We start from the raw sequence: 10,364 nt of genomic DNA on the forward strand, positions 1-10,364 counted from the left end.
GAACGAACCCAGCAATCCCAAGGACCAGCACGTGCACAAGCTGATTGGTGTGATGGACGGTGTTGGACTGTGCGAACTCGCGCAAGAATCAGGCCTGGGATCATCTCAGACGAAGTTTCTTTGGAGATCCCTCCAACTGAACTTCTAATCTTAGAACCCCAACCATGAAGAGACTTTCAGCCAATGGACTCTGAATAGGTTTCATTGCGATTGGAACTGCGAGATTGGCAGCAATCCAGAACTGATGAACTATCAAAACTGAGCAGGACCCTCCGGAGCATGCCTCCCATTGGGGATCTGGGATGGGTGGGAGGCTGGGTGGGGCTTTTCCCTTTGTTTCTCCCCTAACCCCAGATACAGGGAAAAATAATATTAGTGTTGAAACAATGGTATTACCCACTTTTACCCTGTAGCCCTTGATACTTTGTACCCTAATCAACTAAGGAAGATAAAAAAAAAAAAAAAACCAAAAAACAACAACAAAAAAGATTTATTTATTTTTTTTTATTACAAAGTCAGACATACAGAGAGGAGGAGAGACAGAGAGGAAGATCTTACGTCCGATGATTCACTCCCCAAGTGACCACAATGGCCGGTTCTGCGCCGATCCGAAGCCGGGAACCTGGAACCTCCTCCAGGTCTCCCACGCGGGTATAGGGTCCCAAGTCCTTGGGCCGTCCTCGACTGCTTTCCCAGGCCACAGGCAGGGAGCTGGATGGGAAGTGGAGCTGGATGGGATTAGAACCGGCACCCATATGGGATCCTGGCGCTTTCTAGGGGAGGACTTTAGCCACTAGGCCACGCTGCCGGGCCCAGGTAACTCACTTCTAATTAGAGATGATATGCGGGAAGAGTTAAGGAAAGCGATGCTAGTCTCACATCTTAGTCACAGACATGAGTGGTGTGGAAATTCCCTTAGGGAATCTCTGTCAAATAGGGAATCCAGGCTTCCCCCCTCCAATAATTTGTACCTTCTTCCATTTTTAATTTTCACTGCTGCAGGAATCAAGTTCATCTTCAATGAATCCTTTCCCCAGGGTTGCTTTTGTACCTTCCAGCAGAACTGAGATTCAGGAAAAATTTACTAAAAGGATATTAGGATGCATCAAAAGGGGGAGCTTTTAGGCCAGTATCACTTATAAATGTCATTGCAAAGATCTTACATGAGAGATTGAACTAGAACATAAGAAATCGTTAAAAATAACGTGTCAAGTGCAAGTGGGATTTATTCTAAGAAAGCAAGAATGAGGCGTTCTTAGAAAATTAAATAACAATCTTTCACTTGAAGAGAGCTTCAGAGAGCAAGATCTAATCACCTTCACCACAGGCATTTGACAAGGTTAACGTTCATTTGTGCCTAAAGCATTCAATAAAATACCAGTTGGTGGTTATTTCTTCTCTATGTATCATTTACATATACAAAATATGTCAATGACATATTTAAATGACTTGCTAGTGCTGGCTGGGTGGGGGCTGTGTATCCCGACTTCCACACAGTTTCTGCATCTTCGTTTTTTTTTTTTTCTGAAATTCTTTCCTAGTCCAAGCCACCTCCTACTGTTTCCCAGCCAAACAAACCTAACTCTGCTTCTCAATGAAAAATCAAATTGGGGCGGACATTATTTCATACTTCTGTATGATTTCTTATGTCTCACAGATGAGGGTACTGGAAACAATTTATGAAAATGGAAGGTTTAAACGTAAGTTGATCTTCGGGCAAAAGATTTAGAAATTTGTGCACTTATAAGAGGTCTTTAAAAAGTTTGTGAAAATGCATGTAATGAAAAAATTTGCATGGATTTCAAAATGTTTGCATCAAAATAACTTTTCTAAACTCCATTTCCGTGAATTTTTTGGCATGCACTCATACAAGAGATCACACTCACACCTGTGTGTGTTTGTGCATGCTTGAGCCCAAAAGCCAGATTTCCTATTAGAGTGAGAAACAAGGCAAGAATGCGCATTGTCTAAACACTGTCTAACACTGGGCTGGAGGTGGCAGGCAAGTAAGTAAATAAAGAGAAGTCATTAGAAAGAGAAAAATTGGAAAGGAAGAGATGAAATTATCTCCTTCTGCAGGCACATCAAATCCAAAGTCATCTGTAGGCCTTACTTAAGTCCTGATTGAAACACAAACACAGTCCTTTAAAAAAAAGTTTGTTTATTGATTGACTTGAACGCCAAAGAGAGCAGTGAAGGAGGAAGCAGGTGGAAGAGAGGAAAAGAGAGAGAGAGACTCCATTTGCTGGCTCATGTCCCCATGTCTATCACAAGGACGGGCATTTGTACCTTTGAAGAGTGGATATTGACTGATAGGAGTAAATTAACATCATAGGTCGGTAAGATAATGACATGGAAGCTACTTTTTTTTTTTAAGATTTATTTATTTATTTATTTATTTAGGTACCAATAAGTCTTGATTTATTCAATGCTATTTTCCCAGGGAAAGGAGAAGGGGTGGGGAAGTCAGTATATGTGTTACAAGGTGATTAGAAAATTGAAAGTACAGCAAAAATCATCCAGTACAGAAAAAAAAAAAAATCAACCTTCAAATACACGAACCCCAGGGATGGGGTCCCCCAAGCCCAGGAAACTTAGTCTCCTGCAAGTTAGTAATGAGGAGACCTTGAAACGATACAAGCTTTCCTACCCTCCCTCCCCATAAATTCAAGATTTCACACAAAGCTTTGGTTTCTAGCAGTAAATATGGAGTTACATTTGTCCGTCTCCTATCAAATAATCTTGTGGCCATTTTGACATAAGTTTCTTGCATCTGCATTAAAGTTCCTGAGTTGGAAATACATTCATTCATAGTTCCCTTCTTGGTCTCCAAACCCCACTTTCTGCACAGAAGGTCTCCGGTTGCTTCTCTTTTTTAGGACACAAATGAAGTAGGCTTGATTCACCCAAAGACACTTAGATTTTTGGCATGTGAATCACACATAAGGAAATGACCTTGACTCAGGTGGTTGGGAACGAGGGATTTTCTTTACGATTTTGGCATGAATCCTTTAGGGGTGTGGAGATACCCCCAAGAATTTATGTGTTAAATGTGTAGGGTTTCCTTTTGTGGGTGGAGCAATGGAGAAGAGGGGAAGAGTAGGCATCACATTTTAAGGATAGAAGATCCAAAATAGGATAGGGGTGGGGGAAACACAAAAGCAAAGATGGTTTGAGACCCCCTTGTGTGTTAGATCCTCTGGCTTGGTGCAGAACCTTCTGTCAAAGCCCCTTTGGCTACTTTTCTCTCAATACAAAAAAGTTTGTAAACAATACAACCCCAAAAGAACATGGAGAAACACCAACACATTATATTTACACAAAACTAGGCCACTTAGCAATCACCAACTCAGAGACTCACTGAAGTCCTACCAAGCCCAAATAACTAAAGGGGGGCAGCATGTGGGGGAGACAGGAACCCGGGATCAGACACACACAATCCAATGCACCCTATTGCATTTGTCCCGTTTCAACAGTGAGGTAGGCTTGTGGCGATCTCTCAGCATGTAAACGAAACCCCCTTTTTCTCCTTTAGTTACCAATAGTTATCTACTGACACAGGGCAGGACACTGGCTCCGGTTGCCACAGAGGCCCTCCCTTACGGGTATCCCTGGAAGCCAAGAATTTGGGAAGGTTAAGGGTTTTCAGTCCTGGCAGGACAGCATAGAATGAGAACAGGGTTTTTGGTTTTCAAATTCATCCTTATCAACTCTTTTATTTTTGTTACACACACGCACGGACACATGTGCACACAACAGAGTGCTAGGATCCCGCGGTGCTAGGATCTGGTAAGCCCAACCATGGCTTCCTCTGTGGGCTTTCCACCCGGCTCAACCTCTGTTCTCTACACCACCTTTTCCTGTTCAGACTAATTTCCAATCTTCCAGAAGGAGGAGATCAAGCCCCAGGGGCAACCCAATTAACATCCGAGGAAGCATTTTCAAGGTGGAGGGGCTCAAGAGGACACTATGGCAAACAAGCCAGCTCTAATTGGCAAAATGAAGTAGTTCAACAGGCTGTGCACTCCAAATAGTTGCTCTCTGTGATGATAAAAAAAAAAAAAAAAACAATAAAAACTCTTCCTGCTGTGCAGACCCGGAGCTGCTGCGGACTTATCCCTGAGATTGCTCATGTACCTGAGAACACAGTGCAGGAAGGAGGGCCTTAGATTAAAATATACAAAAATACAAAACCAGAATATTTATATTAAGAAAAAAAAAGTTAAAATGCACAAGATACGTCGTTCGCACAGTTAGTGCAGTTGGCATCGTGGAGAAAGTGGGACCCAAGGTACAGTTTATCCAGGGGAACAAATAAATTAATCACATTGGCCCAGGACAGGGTGAGGGTCTGCGGCTGTTCCCCTCATCACCACACCCCTGCTTTTTTGTTTTGTTTTGTTTTGTTTTGGATGGGCAGGTCATCACAACCCGCTACTTGCATTATGAATTAACAAGATATGGAAAAACTCTGCCTTACCCCCAAGAGGCCCCTTACCACAGAAGGCAGAGGCTTGTGGGATAGGTCCCATAATCTGATCCCACAGCCAATTTTTGCACCCTGGAGAGGAAAGTATTCTTCCTTATCCTTCCTTGAGAGGAAAATAACTTCCCCATTTAGGCTGCTTCCCGAAGCTGGAGATTTTGGAGGAGGAGCCCCAGATAAAGCAAGCAAGTTATAGGGTGATATCCCACCCCAAAGCCCCTTACTTGCATTTGGATACAACATGGTTGGAATTCCTTTGCCTCACTCCTTCCTGCCACCAAGAAGGAAAAACGGGTGATGCTGTGAATCCCAGCCTGAGATTCATGGCAGTGTCAGCTACCCCCAACCCACCCTATCCCCACTTTCTCCACTCCGCATTTGATGCCTGCTCCTTGAAACTTTCTGCTAGCAGGACAGCCCCCACCCACTGGGGCTCAATTCTGGGCCTCAGGGAGCAGGGCAGGGCTGTGGAGCTCTTCTTCATCCTCCCGGAAGTAGGCTGGCTTTCCCTGGGAGCTGGGGGTCTGCTGGACCTTCAAGGGACACGAGGCTACCATAGGGCTGATGCTCTGGCAGAAGTGGCATTTCTTGGGTTGGGGTGGCAGCTTGCATTCCTTGGCATGATGGTTTGGGTCTCCACAGTTGTAGCACCTGTCTCCCTTAGATCTGCGCTTCTGTAGGTTCTTCCCCTTTGGCCGCCTCTCACTCCCAGTGCAGAACACTCCCCCGGGCCCAGTGACGCGGATGGATTCCAGGCCCTTGGCAGACTTCCGGACCTCTTTCAGGCTCCGGAAACCCTCCATGTGCAGCTTACTCTGGTGCACAAAGACGTCCACCGGGGGGTCGAGCGCGACCCCCTGCGCAGGCGGTCATGGACAGCAAGCCGAACCCCATGCGCACGTTGAACCACTTACAGATGCCGGCCCCGTGCAGCAGCTGTGTGCACGGGCCACGTCCTGCGGCGCCTCCTCGGGCGCCTTCTCCGCCGCTTTGGTGCAGCCACCTGCAAACTGCTGGGTGGACACGGAGCCCATGAGTGTTGGCAGAGCCCGCGGCCCCGGGCCCCTGGTCGGGCGGCCTTAAGATTTATTTTGTTATCGACTGGAGCTGAGCTGATCCGAAGCCAGGAGCCAGGAGTCTCTTTCGGGTCTCCCACGCGGGTGCAGGGTCCCAATGCATTGGGCCGTCCTCAACTACATTTCCAGGCCACAAGCAGGCAGCTGGATGGGAAGTGGAGCTGCCGGGACTAGAACCAGGGCCCAGTTAGGGATCCCGGTGTGTTCAAGGCAAGGGTTTCAGCCGTTAGGTTACCACACTGGGCCCATGAAACTTACATTTTTAAAATTCTTGTGTCTGATAGATACCTAATGACGCAAGCATGGATAACCACGGGCCTGCTGGTGCTTCTCAGTCAATACATGGTGTTTATCCCCTAAGCCCACTTTTGGATAGTCCTGCAATTTGCCATAATAGACATTCAAAGCAACATTTAAACAGAGATAACAAAATAGTCACATGTAAAGATTAATGGTGAGTAAGCAGATACTTTGTGCATTCTTCCTTTATTTTAAAATGAGTTCTAATTGCTCATAATTCTCGCAAAGAACTTTTAAAGAAGATTACAGTGAGAATAGCAGGTGGTTCCCAAACTGAAAGAATGGTATAGCTCTAAATGGCAGGTTTTCTCTCTTTTTTTTTTTCTTTAAGTGCCCTTCATTGAATAAGCAAACATTTAAAGCCAGTTGACTCCTGGTGTGCCTATTGTTTTTCATGCATCTGTTTTATAATTTAAGCAGTCACTGTTTTGTTTTCTTTTTAAAAAATTTTTAAAGTGCAGATAATGTCCAGGTCACACAGGTTCTTTGAGTGAAACCTGGAGACAGCCAAGAGGTTTGGTGTCAGGGAGAAGTAGGCAGAGCAGAGGGTCGCCGTGGAGAAATCGTATGTCTAAAACCCCCACACTGCATTCTCCCGGCTCCAGCAGGCTCTCCTGGAAAACTAAAAGGCTTCCACATGGCAATGAACAGTGAACACAGTGAGGAGGGGACACACTTCCCACTGGGGGTCAGCCCCTGGGGATCTTGACCTAGAAAATACACCCCCTGAGTGCTCCTCCCTGTGCTCAGACAAGTTCCAAGACTGCTGGGTGAATCCACTCTGTCATTGGTTGAAGGAATGGGGAACTGACTTGGTCCTTTTTTTTCAGTCTAGCTAACTCTAAAGAGTTTCAAAGTAAGATCTGGTCAACTTGCAAGGCGTGCACACCTGGAGGAAATGCAGCGAGTTTAAACCATCTTGACTGTGTGAGCTCAAGATAACCCTTCGGGATGGCCAGAGATGGAGATGGCAATAATTTGCCATGCCCTGCCCTGCAAAAGCCAGTGGGAGAGCTGTAACCTCAGACCTTGTCCCGGCAAGTCTAGAGTCACGAAGGGAAGGCACTGCGTGGAGACTGGGATGTGCCAGCTGAGCAACTGTGAATTCTTGCTCTGAATCCTCGGCAGTCCATCCAGGGCCAAAGAACACCCACCAGACACGTTCATTCCAGCTGGCTTAGTTCTGTCTCTTCTGGAGAGCCTACACTATGGATTTGTTTCAGAGGAAGGGGCAGCTTTGTCTCACTCATTACTCCTCAGTGTGAATATACTTTTGAAGTACACCTCAAACAATGACGACAAAGAGGCTTGATTTCTAAAAGAGAAAAATGAATACTTGTGGGAGGAGTCACTGCAGGCTCAGATCAAGCACTCACCATTCTCTCGCTCACCTACTCAACGGTTTTAAGCTCCTAAATTTTATTATCCACTGGAGCTGAGCTGATCCAAAGCCAGGAGCCAGGAACCTCTTCTGGGTCTCCCACGCGGGTGCAGTGTCCCTATGCATTGGGCCGTCCTCAACTGCTTTCCCAGGCCACAAGCAGGGAGCTGGATGGGGAAGTGGGGCTGCCGGGATTAGAACCAGCGCCCAGTTAGGGATCTCCTGCTGATTTTGCAGTTACTGGGACCACACGGAGGCCATTTGCCTGGAGAGGTGTTGGGTCAGAATGTGCCAAGTTTTGCTTCCACTAAATTGAATTAAAAACAGACTGTTATTTCAGCAATTCTATAATTACAGGCAGTTATTATCTGGGTTGTTTTTCAAAGGCCACATGTGTGTGACTCAGTGCTTCTTTGATTCCCCAGACGAGGCAGCAGCCACATGCAACATGTCGCCAGAACAAAGCACACCAAAGGCACCATTACCCGGGAGGGTTAGCTTAGGAAAAAGGGGCAGGGAATTCACTGGGAGCTCACTGCTCTTTATCTGGGTTTCCCAAGGCAGTGGTTTAACACTTAAAAGGCTACTCCAGCTTGTTCTCCCAAAAGTTTCTTTCACACATTTACCAATAGGAAGTACAATAGCACCCCGAACATCTTCGTTCTCTGGAGAGGAGTTTCCTGCTTTTACTTTTACATTAGATAAAAAATAGCATTAACTTCTCTTAGAGCCTGCAGACAGGATTACGTTGGAGTCCTCTCACTCTTCCCTTTATAAAATTGTGAATTGTTACCAGGAGATAATGAAACGACCTCACCAGGCAACCCTGGATGTTGCGAAGTTTCCCTGGGCGCCCTTCCGTCTGTAAGGTTCCTGTGTAAATATCAGGAAGGCGCCTGACCTGTCCCCAGACTGGCATGTCAATGGCTGTTTTCTAATTGGATCCTGCTGCCTCCAAGGGATTTCAGATTTTGTTTCTTATTCGTCTCTTGTGTTTTTCCTCACGGACTAGATCAAAATTCTCTTAGTCACCTTCCTGGTTTAATTTGCGGATAAGCTGACCTTGACAACATACATGTTCCCAGTTGTGAGGGATTCTACCCACGTGTTTAATTGAGCTCCATGGAATTATCTTTAAAGTTTTCTTTAAAGAAATTGCAGAACAGGGCGTAGTGCAATGGCTCAATGGCTTAATCCTCTTATAGCTAGCATCCCATTGTGGGCACTGGTTTGTATCCTGGCTGCTCCATTTCCCATCCAGCTCCTTGCTTGCGGCCTGGGAAAGCAGTAGAGGATGGCCCAAAAAAGCCTTGGGACCCTGCACCTGTGTGGGAGACCTGGAGGAGGGGAAACTCCTGGCTTTGGAATGATGCAGCTTCAGCCATTGGGACCATTTGGGGAGTGAACCAGTGGAGGGAAAATCTTTTTCTCTGTCCTCTTTTTTATTTGCAATAAAAATATTTTTAAAAAATTACTGAACCAAGCAATCCAATAGGTACTTTCATTAAAAGATGTCTGATAATAGAAAAAAACCAAAACACTGCCAAACAGTAGTGAGTGGGATTTCTTGCGTGAGTTCTGTAGAAATAACACACTGCTATTAATCTCACAGTCACCGAGAACATCATGAATGGTCCAATCTGCCATGAGATGTGAGGTCCCGAGGAGTAGCAGGACTTCTCCATGGCCTTGCCACACTCTGTCAGAGAACAAAAGAAGTCAATATCTAAAAGATGCCCTGAAACACAAATAAGGCTCAGGGATGGACTTGGGCCTTGCAGCTGTGATGCTGAGATTGGATGAGAATTCCTGGGATTGACAGGCAGCTCTAACTACTGAACCCAGCATCCTGTTAAGGTGCGCTCTGGCAGGAGGCTGGCTCAAGGACGTGGGTCTCTACTTCTCTCCTGGGAAACTTGAACTGAGTACCTGGAAGCTGGTATTTATGTCCATTGGTGGTTTTATGCATTTAGAAATTAAATCAACCCATGGGATTACCTCGTCCCCCAACCCCTCCCTGTTTCTCTTTCCCTCAAAGGAGTAAATAAAGAACTTGATGGTTACCATGGTAGCTGGAGGAGGGCAGTTTGCTTCCGACCCAACTCGAAACTGAAGGCAGAATTCTGGGGGGTGGGCCTCAGGCTGTGAAACCACCGTTGCACCAATGAGGGGCACAAATCCAGATCCACCACCAAATAAGGGCTGAGGTGACCCCCATTTTGGCTTCCCTGTCAAGGGGAGTTTAAAAGGCCCCTGCATGTATCTTCCGCGCTCTTCTTCCTCTGTAGCCCACTCCTTCACATCTGTCATTTCTGCTGCTTGGGGAAGGGAAGTCCGTGACCATCATTCCTTGGAATAAAAAGGCCACCTGAATTCTTTTCATATATTTGGCTGAGTTACTCTTTCAATGGTGGTTGAAAAATCTAACAGAACCAACACTAAGGTCTCAGTGCACTGGTTGTCACCCAAACCGTGTGTCTGTAGAGAAATGAGCCCTTCCCCACTTGGTGGCTGTTTTACATTCCAGCATCTCCCACACTAGTGTCCATTGCAGGAGCACTGTCCACCTTGGTCCCTGAAACCATCTGAACACACAGAAAAGGTCTTGCCTCCCAGGGGATGATCAGAAACTAAATGTTGAATGGATGAAGGAGTGAAGAAATGAAATGACAGCTGTCTACCACCACTGGGGAGAATGTAGAACGAACAACAGAAAAAAAACAAACAGAAAAAGGAGACCTGAAAGAGCTCTGTATTAACTTATAATGAAAAGAGAACATTCAGGACGCACAGTTTCTGTCTTCATATGAGCTCTGTCTTCTATGGTGGCCATGAGGGTAAGTGAGTGATTACCCCATTCTCCTTGAAACTTTACTCATTATGGGCAAACTCCTGGTATTTAAATGACACACACACACACGTTCTTCTATCAATCTATTTTCTGGGACTAATAATCTCATAGACCATACTGGGTCAATTCTAAAGAAAAGCATTTTAGTTCAAGATCTAGAACAGTTCTAGTCCAAGGTCGAGGAGCTGTATCTGGTAACAGTTTCCTTGCTGACGGAGTCTTGAAGTGGCACAGGACATCCCTGGATACAGACAGGCAGCAAGCTTGCAT

At 45.8% G+C, this 10,364-nt stretch overlaps 1 pseudogene; it reads right to left on the reverse strand.

Moving 5' to 3' along the window:
• Positions 1–4,920: 4,920 nt before the first annotated feature.
• Positions 4,921–5,520, reverse strand: LOC101518491 (protein lin-28 homolog A-like; annotated as a pseudogene).
• Positions 5,521–10,364: the final 4,844 nt, after the last annotated feature.

Source organism: Ochotona princeps, chromosome 1, assembly GCF_030435755.1.
Source record: "Ochotona princeps isolate mOchPri1 chromosome 1, mOchPri1.hap1, whole genome shotgun sequence".
In the NCBI taxonomy this organism is placed as follows: Eukaryota; Metazoa; Chordata; class Mammalia; order Lagomorpha; family Ochotonidae; genus Ochotona; species Ochotona princeps.